The sequence below is a fragment of the Paroedura picta genome, chromosome 8, assembly GCF_049243985.1.
Source record: "Paroedura picta isolate Pp20150507F chromosome 8, Ppicta_v3.0, whole genome shotgun sequence".
In the NCBI taxonomy this organism is placed as follows: domain Eukaryota; kingdom Metazoa; phylum Chordata; class Lepidosauria; order Squamata; family Gekkonidae; genus Paroedura; species Paroedura picta.
In genome coordinates, this window is record NC_135376.1 from 22,054,127 (window position 1) to 22,063,622 (window position 9,496).

A 9,496-nucleotide genomic window follows, 5' to 3' on the forward strand; every position below is an offset into this window, starting at 1 on the left:
AATGTTCAGTCCTTTCCTGAATGCTTCCTTTTCAGAATAGCATTATCAGCTACATTAAACTGCAAACCTTGATATTAAGTCATCACAGAAGATGAATACAGATCTTTTGAGGAAAACAAACATCTGATCTTAATGATATTTCCCAGTCAGTCCTGCAAGTTCTGGAGATAGCAGATTAGTCACTGCTATTAACAATGCGTAGTGTAATGAAGGTAGAGCCTCTTGTGGCGCAGAGTGGTAAGGCAGCCGTCTGAAAGCTTTGCCCATAAGGCTGGGAGTTCAATCCCAGCAGCCGGCTCAAGGTTGACTCAGCCTTCCATCCTTCCGAGGTCGGTAAAATGAGTACCCAGCTTGCTGGGGGGTAAATGGTCATGACTGGGGAAGGCACTGGCAAACCACCCCGTATTGAGTCTGCCATGAAAACGCTAGAGGGCGTCACCCCAAGGGTCAGACATGACTCGGTGCTTGCACAGGGGATACCTTTACCTTTACCTTTTAGTGTAATGAGTCACAGGATATCATGTTTCCAGTGCAAGTCACATTAGACTGAGATTTTGAGTGCAATCCTATGCAGAGTTGTTCCAGTAGGAACATTTGAAAATAAGTAGCTTAGACTGGATTAACTCTGCATAGGATTACACTGTTGATTCTTCACTTCATAATATAGCTCCAAATGTCCATTATATATTCCTGTAAAGTAGGAATTTAAATATTCTTTGCATGCACACAGGCTTGATCATTTAACTTCTTTAACTGATCCTTAAGAGCTGAGCTTCCTTTAGGATTAGCTTCTTCTGTTGCTGGTGTAATTATTCCATTTGCCACTAGAAAGAGCTCTTTATCTTACTTGAAGCCTCACAGTTAGAGTGGTGTTAATAGACTAGTAATTGAAAGGGATACATATAAAAGAAAGAGTTGTTCAGGGTTTTTTCTGTGCGGAGGAGAATCCTCCTCTATAAACACTATTGAAAGGTGCAATTAATTTTCTTTTAAACTGCACAACATTGCTCCTGCTGTTGCCTCATGAGAACCGTGACCAAGGGTGGCCCCACCGAAGCACCATCTGCACCGTCTGACAGATGAAGGGCTGCAATTGACGGATGAAGAATGTTCATGTTGGTTGTGTTTTCTCAGACACAGAAATAAGTACAGACGATCTGGTAGGCTGTGGGGAGAAACGGCAAAGTTAAAGTAACATCAGAGTAAAAATACTAGGGATGCGGTAACTTGACATAATTGTCATGGGAGTAGTTTCATCCAGGAGATTTCCCGAGGGATCTTTGCCCAGATTGTTATTTTTTACTTCAGGCTACAATCTATGGGATGATGGATCATTGCAACTTTTCAAAATACCAAGCAATCAGAATCTTTGTCACTAATACAAGTTTTATCACTGAGTGGCAGCAAGAATAATTCCCACCCCATCCACATCCCTCAGTCATGCTTTAGCCTCCAAGTTGCTAGGCTTCCTTAACGTCAATGCTAAATGACACCTCTTGCTCTCAGATTTCCCAGACCGGAATCTATCCTGACCTCATAGAATCTCAGAAGCTAAGCAATATTGGCCCTGGTTAGGATTCGGATGGGAGACAACCAAGCAGTCCCTGGGTCCTCCTGATGCAGAGACAGGCAATGACAAACCACCTCTGTTAGTCTTCTTCCCTATAAATCAACTGAGACTTGATAGCACTTTGCACACACACACAATCATTCATGTTCACATCAACTTCTCATCCTTTAAATCTTTCTCACAATTCTGTAATTTATTTGGAGTGTTTTTGGCACTTCCTTGGCCAGTATCAGTAATTAGCTATTGTTATAACATTCAGCTTGGTGAAGCCAGCTTGGTGTAGTGGCTAAGAGTGTGGACTTCTAATCTGGCGAGCCAGGTTTGATTCCCTGCTCCCCCACATGCAACCAGCTGGGTGACCTTGGGCTCTCCACAGCACTGATAAAGCTGTTCTGACTGAGCAGTGATATCAGGGCTCTCTCAGCCTCACTCACCCCACAGGGTGTCTGTTGTGGGGAGAGGAATGGGAAGGTGACTGTAAGCTGCTTTGAGCCTCCTTAGGGTAGGGAAAAGCGGCATATAAGAACCAACTCTTGTCCTTGTCCTTGTCCTTGTCCTTGTCCTTGTCCTTGTCCTTGTCCTTGTCCTTGTCCTTGTCCTTGTCCTTGTCCTTGTCGTTGTCCTTGTCGTTGTTGTTGTCCTTGTCCTTGTCCTTGTTGTTGTCCTTCTTCTTCTTCTTCTTCTTCTTCTTCTTCTTCTTCTTCTTCTTCTTCTTCTTCTTCTTCTTCTTCTTCTTCTTCTTCTTCTTCTTCTTCTTCTTCTTAAGTCATTCTTTGTCTCCAGATTGCTACTAGAGTTGGGCACTTTGGGCTGGAATGGCTGCTTTGGAGGCGGAAGAGCCCAACCCTAACTGCTACTCTTAGGGGCAATTTCCTGCTTCTTCTCGGAAGCCAGGGTTCCAGTCTCTCTCTCTTAGTTAGGCGTGTAGTCAGCTCCTGTCTCTGGCTCTCCTCTGCACTATCTAGTATGGTAATTCCTTAATAAACCTTTACCTACTCTTAAATCAGGGTGTGCAACCTTACCTGCCTTATTTACTTTGCTAACAATACAGACCTTTGGAGCTGCCGGCTACTAGCATTCTGTTGCCGCCATGCAAGGCATCTAAATAGGGCAGTTGGGAACCTTCTTGAGGGAATGATGTGGTGACTCACTTTGTATTTCTGTTTACGGCAGCACAGACTGGCCACTGAAAGCAGGTATTTCACAAAAATAAATGGTGATGGTATTGATTCCATTTCACTTATTTGCTTCACTGGGGTTCCATTGGGGCCATCAGCAGACAGAGAGCTACCTTCAAATACCTAATGAGTCCACTGCTGGTTGCTAGTTTTTTTTTTTTTTAAGTGCCACCTGTTTTCTTAATCATATAGAAACTGCTCCCTGGACTGCCAGTTTATGCAAGCTAAAGAGTCACTGTGAAATTTGATGTGGCCGACGATTCTTCATATTGTACTTTTGAAATGGCCAAGTTGTTTTCTAGTCTGTGATGGAACAGAAACAAGGACATTCCTGCGGAAAAAATAAAATCGTTTTCTGCCTTACAATCAGGATGGCTTTTGAGATAAGCAGCGACCAGGAATTATGACTGCCACAGATTTCATCGATTGCACAGTGGTGGACACCAGTACTGTGAATAGCTTTTCATGACCACCATTTGATTAGTTGCTTGTGCTATAAAAGCTACAGCCTCATTCTAACCAAATGACCTGGGCAGCAGGTCTTGGACTGGTTACCTGAGGGTTATGAGGCATGGATTCATCCTATAGGCTCTTATTTTTTTATTTATTTTAAACCTCATCCAGTGCCAGGGCCCCTAGCGCACAACTTGGAGGCTGGTGCAGGCCACATGTGGGTGGATGGGCAGACGGCGGCAAGGAGATCTTGGCGTTCCCGCCCCCCCCGCACATGTCGGCGAGGTGAGGGCTCATCCCGTCCCATCCCTCCCAGGCTCTGGTTGCAAACTGGGCAACCTTCTGGAGGCCACCAACCGCAGTCCCAGGCCTTCCCCCTCCCTCCCAGCTCCTGCTCGCTGCCTGGTTTACCATCCGCTGTCAGTTCAGTAGAGTGGGCTGGCACTTCTTCCATGTGGAAAAAGTTGGAGGGGGATGTGGCCAGGGCCAGGGCAGCCTATCTAACTGGCCATTTGTTGAACAGACAGCCAATCAGATAGGCGATGAGTCTCAACTCCTCCCACCACCCTAGTCACGTTTTATATATGTTATAGATAGATCTGTTCCTTGTCCCATGCTCTGACCTTAGCTTCACATGTTCTGACACGGCATGAAACAGGGCTGCACTATTCTTCCCTGCTTCACTTGCTTATAATACTCTATTATTACTAGCATTGCTGATAGTGGTAGGCTTCTAGCTCTGGAGGACTGGGAAATTCCTGGTGGTTTGGGCACAGGGGCTAGGGTACCATGTGAATGGGGCCTCTCTGAGTTCACTCAACACAGCATTTGTGAAAGAAACTTCAACTTAATTCAATCTAAAAATATTAAGAGTCCACACGCAACAAAAATTGGCAGGCAGAACATTGTCGCAATGAAACACAGCCAAGTCATTAAGAACAACTCCTCCTCACTGCTTCTAAAAGATTTTTGTGCCATCCTAGGTTTTCTGGGGAGAGGAAAGGGCCCAACATAGATTTTTCAATCAGAAATGAAAGCAGTCATAAGGAACAGCCAGCAAATTAAAAGTTAAGCTACTAAACCTTGCAAGTGGCAACATATTTGACAGGGGAAAAAAATGTTCAGAAGAACAAAATTGTCCTTTCTTCTATGCTTGGCAAAATCCCAGTCTCCTCCCTTCAATATAAGTGGTGGACAGCACAAGGTAGCTTTAGAACATACACAACATGCGGCTAAACTCATTTAATCTGAAATAGGAACCTGAAGACCAAAACTATTAACATAGCTGACATGAATTCTCATCCCTGAACATTTCCTGCTTGAAAGGAGTGGTGTTTTGAATGGTCCCAATGGGTCCTGCCACCCACCTTCTTTTTTGTCTTCTTTTACGTGTGCCTACAACTTCAGCTCTTCTGCAAAATAACTCCTCCGGATCCAGTTTGTTAGGCCTTCTTCCCAGACTGCAGGAAAAATAAGACAATCAGGGTCCATGAGTGAATGTGATGTTATGATATCAGCCAATCAGTTCTGGCTTGAGGGCTATGTCACTCGTGGCAAATGAAACCATGATGATCTGTTCATTCAAAATTGGATTGGGGTGGAAGAAGAAGAAGAAGAAGAAGAGGAAGCAGAAGAAGAAGAAGAAGAAGAAGAAGAAGAAGAAGCAGAAGAAGCAGAAGAAGAAGAAGAAGCAGAAGAAGAAGAAGAAGAAGAAGAAGAAGAAGAAGAAGAAGAAGAAGAAGAAGAGTTGGTTCTTATATGCTGCTTTTCTCTACCCGAAGGAGGCTCAAAGCGGCTTACAGTCGCCTTCCCTTTCCTCTCCCCACAACAGACACCCTGTTAGGTGGGTGAGTCTGAGAGAGCCCTGATATCATTGCTCAGTCAGAATGCTATTGAGCATTCCACCCCTGTTTTTCTCTTCCCATTATCAAGGGCAGGGGACTGAGAGCAGGGGCAGGTATTTACCCACTGCCACCTGGCAAATTGCTATGTGATCCCTGTAATGTAGGAGAACTCTGAGTATCAGCTCAGCTTGTTTATAGCCGCTGAAACAGGTCTTTGCAGCAAAATTGGCAGGATACCAACTAGCAATATGATTAGGTAGACTGATGGACAGAGTAGAACCATATCTTGGGTTGCAATAATATAAGCCAAGTTTTAAATTAATATGGAATAGCCTTTTGTAGATCAATCCCTAATATCTGCATTTAAACCAGACCAGAACTGACAGTGCTTGGCCTCCCTAGACTCTTCTCTGGAACCTGAGACTCTGCCCTGCAACACAGAATCCACAAAAAGTTCCTCCTAACATGTGCAGATAACGCTTTAGTCTAATCCACAAGCAGCCAAGGAGCATTCACAACTTGGCATTAGATAAAAGGATTTCTAGTTAAAGAAAATGACTTCTGGTTGAGGTGCCGGTTTGAGCAATTCTAATTTTTGAAATTAACAACTGCTTGGGTCTTGGTCTGGAAAGAGCATTCTTGCCTTTACCTGAGAGCTTCTGTTTCTTAATTTCACCACAAAGTGGCACTAAAGCAGTTCATTTGCATGCATCTGTTTGAAGCTAGCATTGCAAATGTTTTCTGACAGCCAGCTGTTTGTTTGTTGCAAGCTCTCAGCCAGCATTATTAATTAGTAATTGAACTGAGAGCAATGATCCTATTGGAGCTTATCATTATTTTTCATCAATGGTCCGTTTCTTTAGAACAGGCGATGGCTCTTCCTAATCCTCTGGCAGACTCTGCTTTAGAAGAGGAGCGTCCTTCTTTCACAAACTTAAACTTGACTTGAAAGCAGCTGGAAAGAAAAATAAGGCTCACAGCCTGTAGAGAAATAGAGAAAATCACAGTTCTGAGTATGCCTTAGATCGATGTGACTAAGATAATCCTATTTCGTAGGACATACAGGGCTTGTAGTGAGAGCCACAGAACCAGTGTGGAACACCAGTTAAGAGTGCTGGACGAGTATTTGTGACATCCACCAGAGTTGTGCCATGGAAGCTTGCTGGGTGACTTTGGGACAGCCACACTGTCTCATCTTAACCTCCTTCACAGGGTTGTTGTGAGGATTAAATGGAGAAGTCAAGAATGACGTGATCCATTTTGGGTCCCCACTAGGGGGAAAGGCAGGGTATAAATGAATGAAATAAACTATGCAAGATATATTTAAACATGTACTCTCCTTTCTCCTTCTTCCTTTATATTCTTATTTAGTTATTTACAAAACGCCTGTGTTTTATTGTTTGATTGACTCCTTCTCAGGGTTGCCATCTCGAGGCTCTTAAGGCAAACTGGGTTTGAGAGGTTTGTGCCTGAACCCGCTGAGCTGCAGGGCAGCCTGCTCCTGTGGCTCGATATTTTTGGGCTCCAAATAGCTGAGCCACAAGAGCAAGCTGCCCTCTTGGTTGAGCTGTTTTCAATCTAAACAACTGAGCTGTGGAAGGAGACTATCCCTGTGGCTCAGCTGTTTAGATCAGAAGCAGCTAAACTGTGGGTGCAGCCTGCTCCTGCAACTCAGCTGTTTAAAGGAGCTTTCTTGGGTGGCTAGGCCCAGAGGCTGGCTCCCAAAGAAAGTCCCTTTAAACTGCTGATCCACAGGAGCAATTTGTTTTGTGCAGCTCAGCTATGTAAAGGGGCTGCCACAAGCCGCATTAAAATTCATGAAAGTTTATGGTGGTTCTTCAGTTTGTGAGCATTGCTTCACAAATCACAAACTGGACAAAATCTGTGATGAACTTTAGTTCGCCACCCAGTTCATGCCTATCTCTACCTCAAATTCAGCTTCATGGAAATCTAACTTGGATGTGATCATGAGAATATCTTGCAGAGCAATGCTAAGCTTAGTGAACCCTCGCACCCATTGAAAGCAGCTGGGCGTAACTTTGCTTCGATCTACATGGTGAGTCTTTTATAGAATCTGATTGTGTACTAAGCATTCAAAATATCATTAGCAGTCACCTCAGATTCCCAGAGTGGACATTCAGGATTCATTCAATTGCCAATTAACACACACAAAACCCTGAAAAAGCCCAGTATCATGGGAATGGTCCCTGGTGAGGGACTGTGGCAGGGAAACTATAAGGAAACCTGATTTGAAGACATCCCATGGCCACTGCACTGTAAGTTTATGCCTTTCTTTCTTCTACCCCAAGGAATCTCAAAGTGGCTTACAATCCCATCGCCATCACTTTTCCTCCCTCTTCCAACACAGGTGCTTTGTGAGGTCATTTGGGTTGAGGGAATGAACTGTGACTGGCCTAAAGCCACTCATAGAATCACAGAATCATAGAGTTGGAAGGGGCCACACAGGCCATCTAGTCCAACCCCCTGCTCAACGCAGGATCAGCCCTAAGCATCCTAAAGCATCCAAGAAAAGTGTGTATCCAACCTTTGCTTGAAGACTGCCAGTGAGGGGGAGCTCACCACCTCCTTAGGCAGCCTATTCCACTGCTGAGCTACTCTGACTGTGAAATTTTTCCCCCTGATATCTAGCCTATATCGTTGTACTTGAAGTTTAAACCCATTACTGCAGGGAATGAAATCCAGATTAGAGTCTGCTGCTCCTAAGTATCACAGCATGCTGGTTCTCAAACTACACAAGTCTGTCACCATTTAGAAAACGCCTTTGTGCCTTTTGATATCTTCCCCACGTGCTTTTGGGAATGATCAAGATCATTTTGGAATGATCAAGCTTTCAATCCCAGCTAATATATCAGGAAAGATTACATCTGCACCACGTCATTGCCGCTTTTGAAGTCTAACAACACCATAGAGGTGTATGGTGTAGAGCCTAAGAGTGTCAGATTAGGATCTGAGAGCTCCGAGTTCAAATCCCCCCACTACCTTGGCGATCTCTGGGTGATCTTGGGCCAGTCACTTCGTCTCTCTAACTCACCTTGCAAGGTTGTTGTCATGAAGATAAACCGACATGGCAGAATGATACATGACGTTTTAAGACCCCATTGGGAAGAACTTCAGGGTACAGACATCTATATATATTTCAGAGGGAGATAAACTTCACATACTCCAGATCTGGAAATAAAAAAATGAATAATTCACAAGACTCAAAGCAAAATTGCCTTGAGAGCACAAACCCATCTGTGTCTGAAGTAAATACCAGCAGTGTGGCTCCTTTCCCCCCCAGTTGCATATACAACAATCCCATTCTCAGCCCCTTCATGTGAGCTCTTAAAGTGGTCCATTGAACAATGAGAGATTGCCTCGTCATGTCACCAGGCAACACGATTTTTCCCCTGAAGGATTCTTTTGTATTCTGTGATGTCTTTTCTGCCAGGTATGGAATTCACTTGTCCTTTTCTTTGGAATGAGAAGAGTTTTATAGAAACAGTTCATAAGTTTAAGGTCCTAGAATTCTTATAATAATGTGCAAATTGTACCCTTTACTTGGGGAAAGCTGGTCCATTTCACTGGGGTAATTATTTAGGGTTGAAAAGACTGGTATATACCTGGGCCTCAGTTTGCCACAGCATTCCAATAAGGAAGAAAAAAAAATGACAGATCATTTCCATTAAGAAACCAGGAATTGTTTGTCATAATTTCAAATCCAAGATTTGTGGAAGACACCTTTACTGTTTATTCCTTATCTTTGGATACCAGTTATAGATTAAAATCTGATTTTTTTCCAGGTTCTGGAATTTTGGTGCTATTATTTCCAAATGAGGAAACCGGTCTGAATGCAGCTGTTTATTAAAAAAAAATAATAGCACCAGTTTTGTGCAGAACATAGATCCCCACCGTTTAATGCAGAATAAAGGGCTTCAATTTTACAGACTCCTCAATAAATACCTCTTAGTGTGCACCACTATTTACTGTGGGGGAGGGGGCTCTGCAGGAGAGTTCTGGCCACCAGCATTAAAAAAATGTTTTTGTGTGTCTGCATTTGGTTGGTTTATGTACTCTTGTAGTGATCGGCTGCCTGTAATTTTCCTCTGAATATTCTTAATTTGCCATCCTTCTTTCTTGTGATACGTTGGCTCCCTTCACCTTTGCGGTGAACCACTATCCCATCTCACTGCAATCTTTTAAAATAGTTTGAATTCTTCAAAACTGTGCCTGTGTGTTTGCATTTCATGAATCAATCATCCAGTTGTTATGTGGCATGTGTCTTCATGCTAGGCATCTCCTGAAGACCTACAACTACCATTTAAAAAGTTGCTGGTAGATGGAGTCTGTAATTTTTCTATAGCCTCTGACTTAAGAGCCTCTTGTGGCGCAGGGTGGTAAGGCAGCTGACATGCTGTCCGAAGCTCTGACCATGAGGCTGGGAGTTCGAT

At 43.7% G+C, this 9,496-nt stretch overlaps 1 long non-coding RNA gene across 1 annotated transcript; it reads right to left on the bottom strand.

Annotated features, from left to right (window-relative positions):
- Positions 1-1,014: 1,014 nt before the first annotated feature.
- LOC143842591 (uncharacterized) lies at positions 1,015-8,168 on the bottom strand. The gene is made up of 3 exons (XR_013233201.1): positions 8,098-8,168; positions 4,569-4,661; positions 1,015-1,165 (listed from the first exon to the last, which is right to left on the bottom strand). It is a non-coding gene; the product is annotated as an uncharacterized LOC143842591 (long non-coding RNA).
- Between the last annotated feature and the right edge of the window lie 1,328 nt (positions 8,169-9,496).